Source organism: Neopelma chrysocephalum, unplaced genomic scaffold, assembly GCF_003984885.1.
Source record: "Neopelma chrysocephalum unplaced genomic scaffold, ASM398488v2 Primary Assembly neopelma1_141, whole genome shotgun sequence".
NCBI classification, from domain to species: Eukaryota; Metazoa; Chordata; class Aves; order Passeriformes; family Pipridae; genus Neopelma; species Neopelma chrysocephalum.
Genome location: NW_020897803.1, coordinates 1,409,400 through 1,429,381, shown reverse-complemented (window position 1 = coordinate 1,429,381; position 19,982 = coordinate 1,409,400). Strand labels below are relative to the sequence as shown.

The window sequence follows — 19,982 nt, the reverse complement described above, 5'->3', positions numbered from 1 at the left end:
GCAATATGTCCATTAGAAACTGATGCTTTCCCTTTCAATTCAGGCTTTTCCACGCTGCTGCTGATGGTTTCAGTCCCCCAGAGGCCCAGGCATGTGCTTGGCTTTACCTGTCTAGCCAAGGTCCTTATTTACACGCCGTAAGAGTTAAGCAGATGCCCAAAGCGCAGCTGGTATTTCAGGGCCATACCCAAGGGGAGGTTCAGGTTGGACGTCAGGAGGAATTTCTCCATGGAAAAGGTTGTTAAACATTGGAAGGGGCTGCCCAGGGAGGTGGTAGAGTCCTCACCCCTGGAGGTGTCCAAGGAACGACAGGATGTGGCACTCAGTGCTCTGGGCTGGGGGACAAGGTGGGGATAGTTCACAGGTTGGATTTGATCCCAGAGGTCTTTTCCAACCTATGTTGGAAATGATGGCATGCATCAAGATGCTATGAAATAAGAAGACCCATGTGAGAAGCAAGCTGAGGTGCCCCTCACACCACATACTGCATTTCAACATCCCTGCCAAGCTGAGGGGAGCAAAAGGCCCCTCCAAAGGCAGCTCTGCTACGATTTATGTTAATAATCCCCTGGACCTCTTCAGATCTCTCCCTGAAGACCTCAAGAGTTGCAGCCACATCCCAGGTGCCCACATGGCACAAACACAGACCCCAGCCTGCCTCCCAAGAGCTGTGGTAGCAATGCCCCACTGTCCAGCAGCACACACACAGCCCCTCGAGCTCGGCAGACAGGAAAACAGCAATTTCCTCAGCAGGACCACTTTTGTTAAGGGCAGGACCTGGAGCAGCACAGACACCTTCTGCAAACCACCCCCACCGAACCCAGCACACATCACACATCATAAATACCACCCCTCAGCTGGCCATCAAGGGCTTTTCTTCCTAATGAGCCTTTTCAAACCATAGCAGACAATGACCACAAAACAATCACAAAGAATAATATTGGAAAATGCCAATTAGGGAGAGTATATGAACAAAGCTTCAAAAGAGAAAAACAACTTCGACAAAGACACTCCTCATTTTTACCCAGCTACAGACAGTACTTATTTGAGGCAAAACATTTTGCTGGAAAACACAGAACCATAGAATAGGATTTGTTTTAATTATGTAACTCTGACTTCCCACACAAACAAATCCAGCTATTGAAAATGCCATACCCTGGCTTTTAAAATGGCACGAGCCGAGCCAAGGAGAAGGAGATTGCACGGTAATTAACGCTTCCTTGCAATCTACAAGGTATTCACCACTTGGTTTGGCCCACGGGAATTAAACACTGCTGCAAAGTGACATAAAACACTGTTCCAGAGTAAAATCTGTCTCTGCCCTGTCCTCATTTCTCCCTGGAAAAATCTGCATGTGCACGTGAACGGAGACGAGCGGGTGAGCTCATGAAGGCAGAGGGGCTGCCCCTTCTCCCCTTCCCAGCCTGGGCACCACCTCTCCAGCCCTCACTGCCAGGGGACCCAGGGGGTGGCCAGGAACCAGTGGCCAGTCCAGCCCCTGCCACCTGTCCCAGAGTCACCCAGGGCTGCTCTGGATGGCTCTGGACACCCGGCACGGCTCTGCTGCCCCTTCCCACCGGGACCGGCAGCCAAGCCAACGCAGCTGCTCGTGGCGTGGCAGCCAAAGGTCACCCCTGGAAACCACAGCTACCCCCAGTGCAGGAAACTGTCTTCAAGTATGAAAACTTTTTATTTCAGCTCCATTTCTGTAGAGCTGAAGCATCCCGAGCCGCCCGGGGTTATCAGCATAAACATCAAACGTGCGGAGCCGCGTTAGGCGCGTCAGCAGCTGCCCCAGTCACAGCTCCACGAGCAATGCCAGAGTAAATTGCCAACCTGCCAACCAGCACCAGGATCCCAGGGAATTGGATGCACAGGAAAAAAAGAAAAAAAAAACGAGATGCATATACGGATAGTTAAGAAGAAAGCAGGCCAGGCAATTAAAAAGGAAAGGAGAACATGAAATTTCTTCACATCAGAGGAGAAATCATCATCCAGGCTATTCCACTCCATTAATTTTTTAGCAGTGCTACCCATTCAAGTCAAATATCAGATGGAGAATTCATACTTTTAGTCTTTTGAAGCAAACCTTCTTCTGTAAAAGGGAGAACTGACCTGATAGCAATTCATTTGCAGTGGGGGGAAAAAAAAAAAAAGGGATTCCCTCTCACACACAGCAAATTTGGTAGCAACACTACAATTATTGCAAACTGGTTTCAGCAATACATCTGATTTGAAAGGTGCTCAGAAGCCAAGGCTTGAAAAAAGCCAGTAAAGTCAAACACTTTTGCAGTGAAGCATTCAGAGGTAGCGGGTTTTTTTGGGAGCTTTTACATATTTATTTATTCATGATTTTTTTCCTCCCCAGTTTGTGTCACCGTTATATCTAAAGCTTGATCTAAACCCCAAAGGGGGAAATACCAGTTTACTGTATTTTTATATACTGTTTAAGCAGGAGGAGGAGATTTTTGGACCCTCCCTCAGGCAGCAGACACAGAGCCAAGCTGCTTTCCCAGGGAAGAAGCTAAAAGCTGGTCCTATCAGTGAGATGCTCACACCAACTCTCCTTGCTTTAACCAGGGGTTAGTCCTGATCTCCTTGCCTGCAGAGAAGAAATTTAATCAATGGGAAGGACAACCTTCTCTCAGGCCCAACAAAGCACAGCCCAAATTCCCCCAGCATCCAAAAAGGGAATTCCCACAGCCAAGGAAGGGAGAGCAACAGCAATTCCATAAAGTCACAAGAGGTGCAAAACAGAGCAACAACCACCCATCAAAGACACGTCCTGCTATTTCTGCACAGACTACTTCTGTAAAAAAAAAAAAAAAAGGGAAAAAAAAGCAAACTGCTGCTTAAAATATACTTTGGAGGGTAAATGAGGGATGTTTAAAAAACTAAAACCCTACTAATTCTTTGTTAAAAGGAAACATCCTGAGCGAAAGCCCTAGGAAGAAATCCAAATAAACTCCTGACACAATTGCACACCACTGACTCAGGAGCTCTGTGCTAAATGCACCCAAGCAGTCTGGAGGCAGGGCTTCCCCTGCCCTTCCGAGTGTTCAACTCCTCTGCTCTCAACGCTGGCTCAGATAAATAAATCAAATTGAATAAGGTATGCATGAGTAACTCCTGACTTCAAATATTTATGGAAGACTATTATCATTACCCCCAACGTGGGTCACCCCCAGTGCCAAGGCAGCCAGATCCACAGCACAAAGACATCCAGAACCACAGCACGGGCAGCAAGGACTAGCCAGGATGAGCATCAGGAATGTTCTTTGCCACCTGGATCACTCGGAGCTGCTGGTGGGTTCACACAGCCACAGGGTCAGACAGCAACGCCAAGCAGCTGTAGGGACCAGGAGGATCCTGGAGTGCATTGGGAAGGACATTCCCAGCAGGTCAGGGAGGGATCCTGCCCCTCTGCCCAGCCCTGGGGAGGCACATCTGCAGCGCTGGGCCCAGCTCTGGGCTGCTCAGGACAAGAAGGAGCTCCTGGAGCGGGGCCAGCACAGGCTGCAGAGATGCCAAAGGGATGGAGCAGCTCTGGGAGCAGCAAAGGCTGAGGGAGCTGGGGCTGTTCAGCCTCCAGAGCAGAGCCTGAGAGGGGCCCTCCCCAGGGTGTGTCAGGGGCTGCAGAGAGGGGGCAGAGGATGGCCCAGGCTCTGCTCGGGGGGGCCAGCAATGGCACAAGAGGAACGGGCAGGAATTGATGTCCAGGAAGTTCCACCTGGACATGAAGAAGAACTTCTTTGCTGTGCAGTGACCCAGCACTGGAACAGATTGCCCAGAGAGGGTGTGGAGTCTCCCTCACTGGAGATATTCCAGAACCCTCTGGACACAATCCTGTGCCATGTGCTCTGGGATGGCCCCGCTGGAGCTGGGACCAGATGCCCCACTGTGGGCTCTTCCAGCCTGACCCATCCTGGGAGTCTGTGACTCTGGGAAGGGGTTGGTTTGGCTGCAGGTTTCCCAGAGCAGTCTGCTCCCAAACACTGCCCCATATTGAAGCATCCACTCAAGCCAGATCAGCCCAATTAAAACGAGCCGGAACAATCCTATTACCGCCCGGCTGGCCAGTGTCTCACTCAGACAAGCTTAAATGCATAATTAATTAGCTACTTTAAGAAAGCTCAGTAGTCTCTTTTCAGGACCAGCTTTCCAGAACTGAAAGGACCACCAACAGACAGCACAGGAAAAAAAAAATCCCAAACCCATTTCCTTCTGTGGCAGAGCCCCCATGGACACCACGGGACACGGACTCTCGTCTGCACCAAAACCCTTCAGCAGCCCTGGAGCTCTGCAAACCCACATCAGCTGCAGGTGAGGCTCCTGTGCCCTGGCTGGGACTGGCTCCACACCTGGAGCAGCAGCCCCATTCCAGGGGCCAGGAGAAGTTTCGCTCACCGTGGCAGATAACACAAGTACCAGCGTAAGCAGGTGACTCATTGGCACTACACAGTGAGCTTGCAGCCCCTGGCAGGGTCATTGCAACTGGGCCATGGGGCAGAGCACCCTGTGATCCTTGGATTTATTTTCTTTATTAGTGTTTTCTTTATGAGACAGACACTATTGTACATGAAATGCTTGAGCACACCGAGCCTTCGGGTCAGCAGCCGGACACCACTTTAACACAAATAAACACGGAGGGCTGCGCTGGGTTAGAATCACCTCCAAATAAAACTCAAGACACCACTTGAACCAAAGTAGCAGCATGTTTACTTTAGGCCTCTGGAGTGGGAGCAGGCACTGCAAGCCAAGTACAGAGAGGGCAGAGTAAGTGGCAGCAGGAATCTGATAACGAGACAGGGAGATTAAAACAGACCCAAACACCAGAGCAAACCTTGGATGAATCTGAAAGGAAAAACCCAGGCTCTGACAGTCACTGACATCACTGCAGCTTTAGCTATATAGGTGGGCAGATAGCCATCAGTGTTAGAATTCTCTTGTTGTTGATTTCTACAAGTTACATCTTATTCTGCAAAAAGAAGTGACACAAAACAACTCTGCCTTGGCACACTTTCAGCCCCTGAATTTCAGAACACTCTTAAGTTAAATGAGAATGGGGAATCCAACATTTCAATCTCAGCTAGGAGAAACAGCGTTTCAAATGCAGAAAACACTGGCACAGGTTAGCAAAAGACAAATTGGTTCAACCTCTTTCAAAACCTTAGAAGGGTAGAAATGATCTTCTTCCACCGAGCACAACGGAGGCAATTTTAAAGGAAAGCATCCATGAGGAGTGACACTGCCATACCCAACTGGAAAGACAAGATTTAAGGCTGGATTAAGTTCTGCTGGCAAGCCAGAGGAACTCCATTGATATCAACTGTCCTACCCACTCAGGCTAAGCCAGGACGTGTTTTATGGCACCACACAAAGTGACCTCGGTTTTGAGCTTGTATTTAGCAAGGAACAGCCTGTCCCACTGAGGCACTGAAGTCTATGGACTCCTCCAGACTTTCCATCCCAATATGCCACCAAGTCAAACCTGCAGCAATTACCATCCCAGTCTTGAAACATGCAGTGGCACAGACAAAAAACATGCTCCAGTTGATCTGGGAGACAGATCAGATCCCAGCACTTCTCAATTCCTTCAGAAACAGTCACCTTCAATGGCTAAAAAAAAAAGAGGCTGTTCCAGCAGCATTTGGCTCTCTGCATTTTGTGAGAAAGAAGAGAAAGGTTACCAGTTCTCTTCAACAGGTGTGTAAAGATCAGGAGGGAAGGGCACATGCACCAAGAATCCCTAGAAGGAGAGCAATTAGCCAACAGGGTACACTCAGGAGGGAAGAGAGTGACTCCAATGAAGAAGACAGGATTGGGAATGGTTTGATGAAATACAGCAAAAACATCCCCCTGTGAACAAAACCTGCCCTGTGTGTTGGTGCTTTCTTATCACAGTGCCAGCCTGTTAAAGTGACAATTCTCAACATGTTTTCTGCAAACTTCCTGCTGGTTAAAATTCACCAGGCAAGTGTTTAGTGGCCAGGAACTGCTACGGATCAGAGGTTCATTCACTTGCCACAGTCAACTGCAGGGAAGCAGAAAACAACACCACGCACACAGCTGCCTCTCCTTTCCCATATTTCTGGCATCTTCCTACTCTGTGTGGCTCGTGGAGCCACCAACAAAAGGAAAGCCCAAAGCACCCTGCAAACAAAAGAAGAAAAGCTGGTCTTTCACAGGGATAAAAGAAGGAGGTGTAGTACCTGCCCCTGAAGTGCAAACAGGTTCAGACACCTTCTCTTATGGAGATAAAGAGTGTTTCACATCCAATTCCTCCCACCACCTCCAGCACTAAGGAAGGAAGGATGTGTTGAGAGAAGATTGTACATTTGCATCAGGCACTTTGATGGTCCAAACACCTCCATGTGCCCACGTTTCTTAAAGAGGTGATTGAGCAGCAGGTAGGAGTGAAAGTAAAGAGCAGGGCTCACCAAACCAAGGTTGTCTTAACACCTGAAAACCTGACTCACAACACGCTTAGAGCCAACACGAAGGTGATGGGGATTAAATTCTTCCTTTCCACAAAGACTAACGCAGGCCTAGAACCAGAACAAGTCTGTTTTTAGGGCAACACTCTCAGGTTACTCTCAAAATGCCTGACAACCCTTACTGCTCCCTTGGAAAACTTTCAAAAGTACAAAAAAAATAAAGCAATTTCCAGCTTCTGCTTGAGAGAAGGGACACCTCCTTTCTAGGACTGCCTGAGGAGAGACTGCTGTCTGTCACAGACATCATGTTGAATCCTCATCCTTGCCATTGTTCTCCCCTCATTATGTTGAATCCTCATCCTTGCCCTTGTTCTCCTCTCGTTCCAACACGGGTGTGTCCTCAGCAGGTGGGATCCCTGCAGGCTGTGTACAAACAGGGTCACAGAACACAGATGCCTTCCCAGGACCCCCTCCCAGCAGTGACCCAGGTTTGGGTGCTGACAAACCTCTTCAAACGAGCGTTCCCTGTGCAAGAGAGGCACTGAAACCCCAATAGGATAACGGGGTCCTCGAGTGCCTGCATGTGCAGGGTGTGCTGGAGCAGAGGAGCCATGAGGCAAGAAACCCACACATTCCTCCTGTCAGCAAGGATTTGGGATGATCCAAGTGAGCAGTGCTTGCTCCCATCAGTCTGGAGAGAAAGCCCCTGCAGACGTGTGGGACCCTGCTGACACAAACATGCTGCTGGTGGCCCAGGGGCTGCAGAGCCCAGGGACACCCACCCCTCTGACCCCACACCAGCAGCCCCAGCTGGCTGTCAGTCCTTTTCATCCGCCTGGTTGGCAGGGTCAGGACATCCCATCCCAGGTCAGCTCTGTGCGCTTCCTCAAGCACCTCCTTCCCCACCTGGGCAGGTGCTGGTCCCTACCTGGCACCACACAGGAGCAGCCCCCTGGGGCTGCTGTTTTCCCTGGCTGTCACAGACACAGCCCTTGGCCATGCCAGTTGCTGAGCAGGATTCCCAGCCTAAGCCTCACATTATCCTGCAGCTCCCTCCTCACTCCCACCATGCACCAGCTCTTCCCTCTCCCGTCCATCAAAACAGGGGATAAATCACCCTCCAGTGGACTGAGACTGGTTGTTCACTGATTCCAGAGAGCCTGAGCATCTGCAGCAGGCAAATATCCCCAGGCATTTCACGTCCTGCCATTCCCAACTCGCCACACTACGATTCCCATTGGGGTGCCCCTGCCTCCTCCACAGGATTTCAGCAGGATTTCAGCTGGCGTGGATCCTAAGGGCTCTGAGCAAAACTGTGCCTCCACTGCTGCTGCCAACCCTCCCAGCATGCCAGACCTCCAATCCTTCTTCCCTCTTTCTTGTGCATAGCTCTATCTATATCCGTTTTCTTTTTTTCTGTCCCCAGGCCGAAGGTTGTCCTTCCACACTCCCAGCACAAGGAGCAACCTGAAGCCTCATTTCTCTCTTCCTCTCCTCCCATATTTCAAGAAAACTTGGGTCCTCTGCAGAAAAGTTATGGACTTGCTTCCATAGCCACCCCAAGCTGACAGTTTGATTTTAAGCACGAGGTTCAGCCCCCTTTCTGCTGCCTCTCCTGCTCCCACTGCAGGGCAGAAGGAGGCAAAAGGCAAAGTGCCAACGAAAAAAATAAAAAGGCATTAAACTTGTAACGTGCTCCAGTGGGATGGAACAATCCTGGGCAACCAGAGAGTCCCTGTTGCCAGGGGGAACAGGAGAAGCCCCCCAGCAGCAGCAGCAGCCACAGTCACATCCATGGGACCCAGGAGGCTCCTGGGACTTGACCAACAATTTAGTTCTCCAAAATAAAACCAGAGAGCCCTGGGGGCCAGATGGGGGACAGATAAAGCCTACCTGGGGCAGGGGCTAAGGGGAAGAGATGACTCCCTGCCACAAAAATGCAGACAGCTTATCTATCAGACCCCAGGGGTGCCTCCTGGGGGATGTTTTTCCTCCTTTTCCAGGAAGGGAAAGGAGGGGGGAGTGTCTTTAGGCATTGTTAGTTAAGAAATACAGAGGAGACCAACTTTCTGTCGGCCAAACCTACAAGCACTTCTTCCACTGCCCCCTCCAGGTGCCTCCTCGCTGTCACCTGGCCTCTTTTATCCCCTGCCAATGCCAGAGGTGGAAGGACATCAGTGCAGATTCCACCCCTCAATGGGGAGAAAAGGCAAGGAAAAGGAATGATGTGTGGGATTCTTCATTAAGTCAAGCATTTGACCTCACCACTGCATCCAAGCACTAGACAGGTACATTTCTCTCCTTGGTTTAAATCCAGGGCACCCACACTCACAGGTTTAGTTTTAACAAGGTCTGCTGGGTTATAAGCAGTGTTTTCAGATTTAACACACGGAGAAACCAAGGTACAGCAAGGCATGTTTCCCTCACTTATGTGTGACACATCCACAGCTTCCAAAATGCACACCCCAGTTGCCACTACTGGCACTTGCTCAGGCCCATTTTTTACCAGAGGGCTCCCACAGCAGCTTTCTCATGTTTCTTTGCCGGATTTTGTTCCCTGCCCTTCAGTCCCCCAGCTTTTCCACAGCTGGCAGGGTCCAGGCACACGTGCACACAAGACAGTGACTGTCTGCCAGCAGACAAACACAGGGAAGATACTGAGTTCCCTCAGTAAATGACCAGTCTGGGTCTGAAGTCCTGCACCTGGGCCAGGACAATCCCAGGCACAAACACAGGCTGGAAGGAGAATGGATGGAGAGCAGTCTTGGGGAAAAGGATGTGGAGGTGTTGAGGGATGAGAAGCTGGATGTGCCCTGGCCCAGAACCCCCCGTGCCCTGGGCTGATCCCAGAGCAGGGAAAGAGGGGATTCTGCCCCTCTGCCCCCTCAGGTGAGACCCCCCTACAGAGCTCCTCCAGCCCTGGGAACAGCAGCACAAGGATGTGGAGCTGCTGGAGAGAGTCCAGAGGAGGCCCCGGAGATGCTCCAAGGGCTGGAGCCCCTCTGCTCTGGAGCCAGGCTGGGAGAGCTGGGGGGGTTCTCCTGGAGAAGAGAAGGCTCCAGGGAGAGCTGAGAGCCCCTTGCAGGGCCTAAAGGGGCTCCAGGAGAGCTGGAGAGGGACTGGGGACACGGGATGGAGGGACAGGACACAGGGAATGGATTCACATGGACAAAGCACAGGGTTAGGTGGAATATTGGGAAGGAATTCCTGGCTGGGAGGGTGGGGAGGCCCTGGCACAGGTTGCCCAGAGAAGCTGTGGCTGCCCCATCCCTGGAAGTGTCCAAGGCCAGGTTGGAGCAACCTGGGCTAGTGGAAGGTGTCCCTGCCCGTGCCAGGGGGTGGAAACGGATCATCTTTAAGGTCCTTCCCAGCCAAACCATTCTGGGATTTTATGAACAAGGTGAAAAACTGTCTGCAGCCCTCAGACCTGAACCTGCACTCCAGAGCCTGCAGCTCTGTGTTCCCCCAGATGGCCCAGACAAGCTGCAGTGAGTAATGCAATTAGTGAACCACTAAGTACTTCCACGGTCACATGCTCCAGTGAGTGTCTTCACAGAGCTGTGAATGCCCCACTGCAGCCACGCCAGAGCTTTTAACACTGACATTAATTCATCCTTCACCTGAGGCACGAGAAAAAAAAAACACAGCCAAAAGAACAAAACAAAACAAAAAAACACAACCAAAAAAGCAAAACAAATGAAAACACAACAACAAAAAAAACAAACAAATAAAAACCCCACACACAAAACAAACCACCCACAGCATGGATGTGGCCATCAGCTAAACTGGTGACTGCTGGTCAACACCATCCAAGCCTTTTCTTGACCCATCACAAGCCTCACACCCGACAGATGATATACACGATGACACTGCTGATTTTCAAGTTCATATTACCCAGAAATGCATACAGTCATCACAAAAACCGGTGCAGACTGTCAGAAATCAAGTGAGAGAGGCTTACTCTGGAAAAAAAAAAATGCTGCTAAATACAAACAGGCTGCAAAATCCCCCAAATGCACATTGCTGGGAGAGCATTTTGGAGAAGTGTCAGTGCCCTGGTCTTACATCCATCCCTAGGACAGAAGGGTCTGGCACTAATTAGTTGCCTTCCACAGATGTATTTCATAGTAGGAAAAAAATCAAAAATGATGTGAGAATGTGTTCCCAAGCACAAAGAACTGTGTTACTCACCCAGGCTGAGCTCACCTTCACCTCATGCCCCAGCAGGTCCCTCCAAACACGCACAAACGGCCAAAGGAAAACTGGTGTTTGCCAATCTAGCAGCTTTCTGAAGCCTTCCTGTGATGCAAAACAGAACATTCCCCTGAAATCATGTGTTGCAGACAGTCTCCACATGTAGAAGAAAAGTAAACATTTCAGACCAAAGTTGAAAGCTAAACAGTTTTCATTTGAGAAACAAGGACGAAAACGTGAATTGCCAACAAAGTGATTCCCCAAAATCAAACACCCATCCCCTCTCACAGGTGAGCAAGAACCTTTCAGAGAGGACACAGGCTTTGTATCTACACACATTAGGGGGGGTTCCAATGCAATAACTACAATTAATCCATTACTTAATCTCCTAATCAGCCTGGGCAAACAACCCTCCTCAGACATTTGTAAATCACAGAATCATTAAGGTTGGACAAGACCTCTGAGATCATCAAGTTCCAACTCAGGGCCAATCCCCACCTTGTCAACCAGCCCAGAGCACTGAGTGCCACGTCCAGTCATTCCCTGAACTCCCCTCTTACTCAACATATTCCACCTAACATACACAGTGCACATTTAAACAGGCAGGGAATGGGTTTAGCTGCCCCATGGGATGTGGTAACTCAGTGTCACCAGGAAAGTCTGAGACCAGACAAGGGTAAGAATAGAAATTTAGGCAGCTTTTGAGACACTGGCCTCTGTGTCCCGCTTGGCATGTTTAGGAAAGACCTTGAACACCGACTTTTCCTTTGGTTTATTACCAGGGGAAAGAAAATATTCCAGCACGGGAGCCCTGAAGCCAAAATTAAACCTCTATAATTTGGGTTCAGCAGCAGTTGGTACAATTCAGGTCCCAGCCACAATGAGAGGTCTCCAACATTATCAACTGTCAACAATTACCACTGGCCAGACACACAAACCAGCTTTGTTCTGGACTGGAAGCCACAAATGCAAGCAGCAGTAATTGCTACCAAAGGCAAAACGAAAAAAAAAGAAAAACCAGCCATTCCATGAAAAATACTCTCCAAAGAGGAATATAGGAACAGACAGAGAAGTGTTGCTATCATCTCTATGCACATCTTTAAGAAAGCAAGAGTGAAATCCAAGACTGTACACCCAGCAAAGGAGGGGGCTAGCAGGGAAAAAGGATCCCCAAAAGACACTTGTTAACAATTCCAAGATGAACTCACATTTAATGGAACACGCTGTTCATTAGTGATGGAATTTCATTAGCAGTTTAAGGGAAAGCTGCACATGGAAGAGACAAAATGCAATCAATTCCTCCTGCAATTTCATACATTGCCACACTGAGCCTCAGCAAGCTCAGCCCAGCCCGGATTAAAACCCAAATCAATTAATACTAATTGCTCACCTTATTTTCACAGAGGGATCTTCACACTTTGGCAAGCCTCAATAAAAAACAGAAGACAAAAGGCTATTTGTACAAAAAGCAATTTACTTGTCTGGTCTTTTTATATCCATTTAGCTATGCATTTAATTATGCTGGCAGGTAATTCTGTCAGCTCCACTCTCCTTCCTCACAACTCCCCCACGGCAAAGGGACAGCACAGAGGAGCAACCCCCTTGTTATAACCCACATAAACAGAACAAACAAAGGTTTCCAAGGCATGGGGCAATATCCCAAATGTGCTGACTTCATCAGCAGATCTGCTCACACAACTGCTGTGACTTTCCCAGGAGACACTGAAGACCAAGCCAGGAAATGTCTTTCATTAGCAACAAGCAGAGGTAGCAAGATTTATGTTCACAGAATCACAGAAGGGTTTGGGTTGGAAGGAACCTTAAAAACCCATCCAGTCCCACCCACTGCCATGGGCAGGGACACCTTCCACTAGCCCAGGTTGCTCCAAGCCCCGTCCAGCCTGGCCTTGGACACTTCCAGGGATGGGGCAGCCACAGCTTCTCTGGGCAACCTGTGCCAGGACCTCACCACCCTCACAGGGAAGAATTTCCTCTTAATATCCAACCTAAACCTGCTCTCTGTCAGTGTGAAACCATTCCTCCTTGTCCTGTCACCCCAGGCCCTTGAAAATAGTCTCTCTCCATCTTTCTTGTAGCTCCCTTCAGGTCCTGAAAGGCCACAATTAGGTCACCCCAAAGCTTCTCTTTCTCCAGGCTGAACAATCCCAATTCTCCCAGCCTTTCCTCACAGCAGAGCTGCTCCATCCCTCTGATCATCTTGGTGCCTCCTCTGGACTTGCTCCAGCAGGTCCTGGTGTGGAAACACCCTAAAAATGCATCGTCCCATCATCCCAAACCTAAATGGAAGCTACAGATAACCTTTCACACAGTCAGTGGAGAACACACTTAAACTTGCCTTGCACAAGCACCTGCCCAAACTCCAACAAAGGCCCACGATGAAGGAATAAGCTACAGATGGAGGCCTCCTGCAAGTCGTGCAGGTAGGAATGCAGAAGTGCAGACAGGGCATGAATCAAGGCTTTCATCCAAGTTCCAGACAGCACCGAAACTCCGCAGGAGCTCTCTGGGTGGTCAGGAAGCAGCACTCTGAAGGTTTAAGACATGCTTTCCATAAGCAAACTGAGCTGAGGAGCTGATGCAACCAAACAGGGCCGTGCTGGAGCACTGGGACACGGAGGGAGATGCCTTTTGCCCAAGGCTCCACTGGTGAGGAACAGCAGCAAGTTACGGGGAAAGTGCCGGCAGAGAGGAGAGAAGGGACCACGTGGAGGAGCTGGAGAGGCCAATCATCCCCAGACCTTCCCAGGGGGAAAAGCAGGCATAGGATTGGCCTTAAAAGAAGCAAAGTGTGATGGGCTTAGGGCAAGGGATCATCTGAAACAACAAAACCCACCCGCTGCTACAGTAATGGATGGGTCCGACTGACAAGCAGGAACTGGATCCAAGCAGGAATTGCCCTGGCTTGCAAAAAGCCTGGTGCCGGGCTTAGCAGTGCTTCTAAGGGAGGGTGGAAAGCCAAAGAGAGGACTGAAGCCATGGCAAATCTTCCAGGTTACTGTAAAATATAAAAAAAAAAAAAAAAACAAACTCAAAAAAAAAGGGAGGGGGGTAATCAAAAAATCCAAATGCCAAGTGAAACTTTCCTCCCACCACCTCGTTTTCTGCACATTTCCCTCTGCAAATAAGGCAGACAAGACACAGGCAATCGAGGTATTCGTGTCCTTGCAGAGTAGTGCTGGTGCAGCAGGAAAAATCTTGGGCAAAGAATTCCGCCACAGCTTTCTGGCACGAGGTTTTAAATCTCTAGATATAAGATGTTTTGAGTGAGAGATGAGAGATGTTTTCCAGCTGTGGTTTAACTCCAGCCTAGAGACATGCAGCTGCTCTATAAAGGTAGTTCCTAAGAGCTTTTTTTTTTTTTTTAACAACAAAAGGAGAGGAAACTCCAGTCATCTGAGAGTGCTTTTGTCAGCCAGTCTGAGCACTGACTGATGCAGGACAAGAGAGGAAAAACACTTCTCTCCTTAGGTGGCTGGTTTGGGCTGCAGTTCTCTTGGGGAAAAAGCAGGAGAGCTGTTCCTCTTGGAAACGGCATTTTGGAAAGAAAATTAGCAGGAAAGACTTTTTTTTTTTCAGACAGGAAAGCACCGCTGCAGCTCCTCCAGAACTCGGGGTTCACAGGAGCCCTCTGATGAGCCGAGCTCCTAAACCTCCCTCACACCAGCCCTGCCAAGGGAAGGACGGTCCTGCCCTCCAGCAAGGCACACAATTAGGCAAAGCAAACGAGTTGTCAATAAGCCCTTGAGTGTTCAATGAGACGTCGCTAATGGGAAGGCAAACGTTCACTGCCTGAATCCACGGCAATGCTCAAGTTGCGCTTGATGTCTCTGTGATGAAGCTATTTTCAGTTGCTTTGAATCTTCCTCAGAAAAGTCAGTCTTGGAATCAAAAGGAAAAAAAAAAAAAGCCACGACTGCTCTGAGCTCCTGTGCGTGCATTTAATCAGTCCAGGTGTTTAAATTATTTATCCATGAGCAGGAAAACCGTACTAATCTTAGGAACGGAGCATACGAAGGGGAAAAGCAGACATCAAGACACACTGAGTAATGTGATGCAGTAGAGAAACCTCTCACACACAAGGTAACTTGTGACCATGGGTGTTCCAAGTATTTGTTTTTGCAGCCTGGGCTGCAAAAGTCACAATACAGAGGTTTGCTGCTACCAGGAGGAATGTTTCCCCAAAAATTATTGTTTTCAGCAAGCACAAAGCCCTTGTCAAAAGTCAGTACTTTCCCTAGTTTGAAAGAGCAGAACTTTTAAACTGTTTTTTTTTCCAAACCCAAAACCAGTGTCTGGGGGAAAACAGAGTATTTGAGAAGTGACATCCAGTGCTGTGGACCAGTCCATCCCTTCTCATCACTTACACACGGAAAATAACCTTCTGCCTTTCTTCCTTGGTCTTAGCCTTCTCCTCTACCTCACTTGTCAAAGCCAAGGGTCTCCCCAAGCTGGATGGGAAACCTCCAGGCTGGAAGATACTCCAGCCCACTGCAGCCTTGCTCCCATGGGAACAAGCTGAACTCCCTCCACACTAAAAATCACAAAGGTTGGGCTGAGCACAGAGAAAACAAAATCCCCACCTTGGCTCTAAAGAGACCCGGGGAGAAGTTCAAGGTATTCCAGCTCACTTCAAGCCACTGCCAGCTGCTGTTTCAATCATTTTGTTTCTATAATCTGGGCAGCACACCAAAGATCACAAGGTTTGGGTTTAAGTTTCATTTCCAAAACATCTCACAGGAGAAGAATCATTCCTCCATTTTATTAAGCAAAAGCCATAGGCTGCTGACAGCGCTGTTACAGGCGGCAGCATCAATGGAACATTACATACATATTAAAGATATAGAAAAAGGAAAACATTGAGCTGGAAGGTTACTAACAAAAAGAGAGAGGAAAACCCCCGAGACGTTCTCTTTGCAATTCCTTTTTACACAAGCCAACATTTAAAAGTCTCCTGGCTGAGACTCCCCGAGTAACCCACCAAGCGTTTTACAGCATCATCGCTCACACCGATGCGAGGGCCCAGCAGGGCCATTTCTGAGGGAATGACACGCCTGTTATCGACAAAACCCTTCACAGAGCAAGGAAACACCAACCAGGCAGATACATCCACTGTTTTGAAATTAACACTGCCTCAAATTGAGTCACAACGGGAAAATGACCCCTTGTGATTCCCGAGGTCCTTGGTGCCGCTGCTCAGGGAGACGCTGCAAGAGGGACCCAGTTTCACAAGGAGCAGCAGCCAAAGGAGAGGGGAAAGAGGAGGAAATTAAAATAAATAATGACAACAGACCAGCCTTTGGCACCCCAGCCTGCCCAACTGCTCCCAGGTACAGGGGATCCCGAGTCCCCTTCCTTCTTCGGATCGATATTCCAGCAGTGGGAATCCTTCCCTTGATGTTTGCTTTCAGCTGACATCAGCCTTTCTACACTGTCCTGCCAGACTGTACTTCTGTCATTAGTTCTGGTGGAGACAGAGACGAGATCACAGAGCCACAGGATATCCTGAGCTGGAAGGGACCAACAAGGATCATCCAGCCCAACTCCTGGCCCCGCCCAGGACACCCCAAGAGTCCCACCCTGTCCCTCAGAGCACTGTCCTAACACCCCTGGAGCTCTGGGGGCCTTGGGGCTGTGCCCACTGCCCTGGGGAGCCTGGTCAGTGCCCAACCACCCTCCGGGGGAAGAACCTTTGCCTGAGATCCAACCTAAACCTCTCCTGACACAACTCCAGCTGTTCCCTCTGGTCCTGTCCCTGCTCACACAGAGCAGAGATCGGAGCTGCCCCTCAGGAGGAGCTGCAGCCCCCAGTGAGCTCTGCCCTCAATCTCCTCCATCTGAACATTCCAAGTGCCCTCAGCTGCTCCTCGTATGGCCCCTCCCAACCCTTCACCATCTGTGTTCCTCCTCTAGACGCTCTCCAAGAGCTTTATAACCTTCTTATATTGTGGTGCCCAAAACTGCCCCCTGTACTTGAGGTGGCCCATTTCATTCTTTTTTGGCTTTTTCCTTTGGTAGCTTTTTTTTGTGGGTTATTTTGTTTCCTTTTTCTATTAAAGTGCCTCATGCTATAACTTTAAGGATAATTACTTTGGGGGGCTGACAATCCCGTTCCTGCTCTCATGGCAGAGGTAGGTATCTGAAGATGATCTGCTTGGTCATTCGAGGCTTTTAAACATGCTCTCAGATAAGCACAGCTGCGTTCTTAACAGGAGCTGGAATCACAGAATTTAAGGAAGGCAAATTCGATGTGATGTTTCATGCTTTAGTTAACAGTCTTCCAAGACACAAAGCTGCTCCAGTTGCTCTGGAAACTGTAACTTGGACACAACCATGCAGATACATCAACCCCCTGGCTATAAATGAAACCACTTTAGCAACGCTGCACATTTGTATGACAAACATTCATAAAAACGAGCACTGCATCCCGATCTTCCTATGGGAAGGGCACGTCCCAGGGTCCTTCACGCAGTGCACAGCTCTCATTTCCTTTGGGCTGCAAGAGAAATGGCTGAGGAAGAGCCAGGAGGGCACGTGGATCTACCACTGAGATAACAACCCTCTGGGTAAGGGAGAGATGGGAAACACCTGTTGGTGTTTGAGGGATATGGGATTCCAAGCAGGGCTCTGCCCCTCACGCCCCAGGCACAGCCAGAAGCAAACAGCACCAAAAGGAGGGCTTGGAAGACAAAGCAACATGGTGGCCAGGATCTCCTGGCCCGGGAGAAGGCAGTGGGAAGCCTGGAGATGGGAATGGAGCAAGACAACAACCGCTGGGAGGAGGAAGGCGGGAGAGGGATGCTCAAAAACAGCGTAGGAGGAACGAGCGCGAGGTGTTGGTGGAGGAGGGATGGACACAGCACAACACCAGAAGGCAGACACGTGGGGTTTTTTAAAAAAAGGGGGAAATATTCCATACACAAACGACAGGCTGAGTGCTGGTTGCTGTGGAAACCATAACTTTGAATTCAGTGCCTAAAACCCAGCGCTGCTATTTATACCACGCTCCTCACTACAGCACGAGAACTTCTCCTCAGAAACACGGCTCTGCTACTCGCAAACATGGCTTTTTCCCCCCCCCTTGTTACACACACTGATCCCTTCAAACAAGGCCTCACGAGGCTTTTCCAGTGTTCCTGGCCACTGAGTGACTACATGGCACGATCACCTCTCACGGAAAAAAAACCCACTACCACTGTCTTGCCTCTTCTGAGCAAGACCAGGCAAATCACTGGATTCTGCTTCGGTCAAGAGCAACCAGAGGCACTGAAAAGGCCATTTCAAACAGCAGTTTTATCTTGTCTCCCTTAAGGCAAATTACAGTCAGCACCACCTGAGATTGTGCAGGGCCAGATCCCAAAGTCAGTTATCATTAAAGATGACGAGCATTTGTTTAAGGACTCCAGAATATTGTCTTTAATATCCCAGGAAGCATAACTGGATCATTAATGCAGGAATAACAACAACAACAAGGCTGCAGATTAAATTCGTGCTGGCAGAATCCCCTTATAAACATGCATTTTCAAGTTGCTCTGCTGCTGGAGAAGGAAACAGCTTTTCCTTCCATGGGAATCATGATTCTAGGGCAAATCCCACAGCCAAAGAGGGAGCAGGAGTGATCTGCCTGGACCAAAAGCAGAGGTGAGCCACATTCCTCTTCCACCTCCACCCTTCCAGGGCCCAGAAGGGAAGAAACAGTCCCATTCATTCCCCAGCCACTCCTCAATCCTGTTTTCCCCCAAGTAGGACCAAGGTGCGAGTGTAGCACATTCCCTGCCATGACCCAAGAGTTACAATAACTCCCACAGGGTGATGATCCCAGTCTAAGACACTTCCCAGGACCTGGACATGTATCAGTCCCCAGATCACAGCCTACAAGGGCAACTCAGGCAAAAGCTGAGAGAGAAAACCACAGCGCTTTCCAAGGTCGGCCGCACCTTTGGAATCCCACAGGACTGTCCCATCCATGGGGGATCATCGGGAAGCAGCAAGGACAGTTACGTGCAATCCAACTCTGCCTGACCCAGGGGGGTTTGCCAGGGGAAGGGCAGGCAGGGACAGGAGCAAGGACTCGGGAGAGGGGTCCCGAAAACTGCCGAGCCAGGAAGTTGCTCCCTGTGGGATCAGGCCCTTCCAGCACAGGTGAAGGAGGTCCCCACGTTCACCCTTGTTCAATAATTTACATCACAAGCACTGAAGTGTCATTGAAAACGACGGGAGCATTTTAATAACACAGGAAGGGGGAAAGATGCTCTAATGACAGGCACCCAAGTAATCACTCCATGGATCTCAGCCCCCCCTAATTTATGCCGATACATTTTTTTAATCAGAATTTCATACACGGCAAAATGATTACCTACCCCCTAATCCCAGCCAGCTTTCAGCAGCCCAGAATCCTCTGGATGCCGCGGGCAAAGTGGGAATGAATGACCAACGCCGAGGAACAGCAGGTCAGCTTCTCCCGGCGCTTCCCAACCCAACGCGGTTGGGAATTACGCGCTCGCTCCCGCAACTCTGTTACGACCGCGTTGGTGCCAGCGCTTCCCATGGATCGCGGGGCTGCGGGCATCCCTCGGGAGCCCGCAACTCCAGCCAGGGAAGCGCTTCCATGGACCCCAGCGCTGCGGGCATCCCTCGGGAGCCCGCACCTCCAGCCAGGGCAGCGCTTCCACGGATCCCAAGGCTACGGGAATCCCTCGGGAGCGCTTCCCGTGGACCCCAGGGCTGCGGGCATCCCTCGGGAGCCGGCACCTCCAGCCAGGGCAGCGCTTCCCGTGCACCCCAGGGCTGCGGGCATCCCTCGGGAGCCCGCAGCTCCCGGCCGTGCCCTGTCCCCGGTGACCGCTGCCCACGGCGGGCACCCTCCCCTGCCCCTCGCTGCTCCCCCCAAGCGCCCCCCGCCGCTCCCCCGCAGCACCCGCGGACCGGGGGGGGTCCCGGCGGGTCCCGCAGCCGCCGGTGGTCGGTGACACGTGAAGCGCAGCCCCGGCGCTGCCGCAGGGCCGGCTGGGGGACCGAGCACCGCCGCTCTCCCACCCCCCGCACCCCGCCGTGCGGTGCGGGGCGGCGGCGGAGCGGGGATGATGGAGATGCTCCCGACGGCTCCGGCGCGCGGGGGGGGGACGCGGGCGGGCGCGCGCTCACCTGCGGGGCGGTGTGCGGTGCGCGGCGGGCGGTGCGCGGTGGGTGCGCGATGGGCGCCGTGTGTCCGATGGGTGCCCGGGGGTGGCGGGTCCGGAGCCCGCGGGACACCCGCGGCTCAGCGCGCGCCGCCGCCGCCGGGAGGCGCCGCTGCCATATTGAGACCGCCGGGGGGGGGGCGGGCGCCGCCCA

At 50.7% G+C, this 19,982-nt stretch overlaps 1 protein-coding gene across 5 annotated transcripts in view; it reads right to left on the bottom strand.

Moving 5' to 3' along the window:
* The window catches only part of TIAM1 (T cell lymphoma invasion and metastasis 1), a 164,652-nt gene extending 144,717 nt beyond the window's left edge, over positions 1–19,935 (bottom strand). For 4 of the 5 annotated variants that reach the window (XM_027699787.1, XM_027699789.1, XM_027699790.1 and 1 more), the window contains exons 1-3: positions 12,022–12,058; positions 11,840–11,897; positions 10,629–10,736 (exon numbers count right to left, since the gene is read on the bottom strand). The gene's annotated coding sequence lies outside the window, so the exon portion shown is untranslated. Of the gene's footprint in view, positions 1–10,628; positions 10,737–11,839; positions 11,898–12,021; positions 12,059–19,793 lie in introns of those variants that run through there. The other variant, XM_027699788.1, reaches the window with a different exon arrangement.
* Between the last annotated feature and the right edge of the window lie 47 nt (positions 19,936–19,982).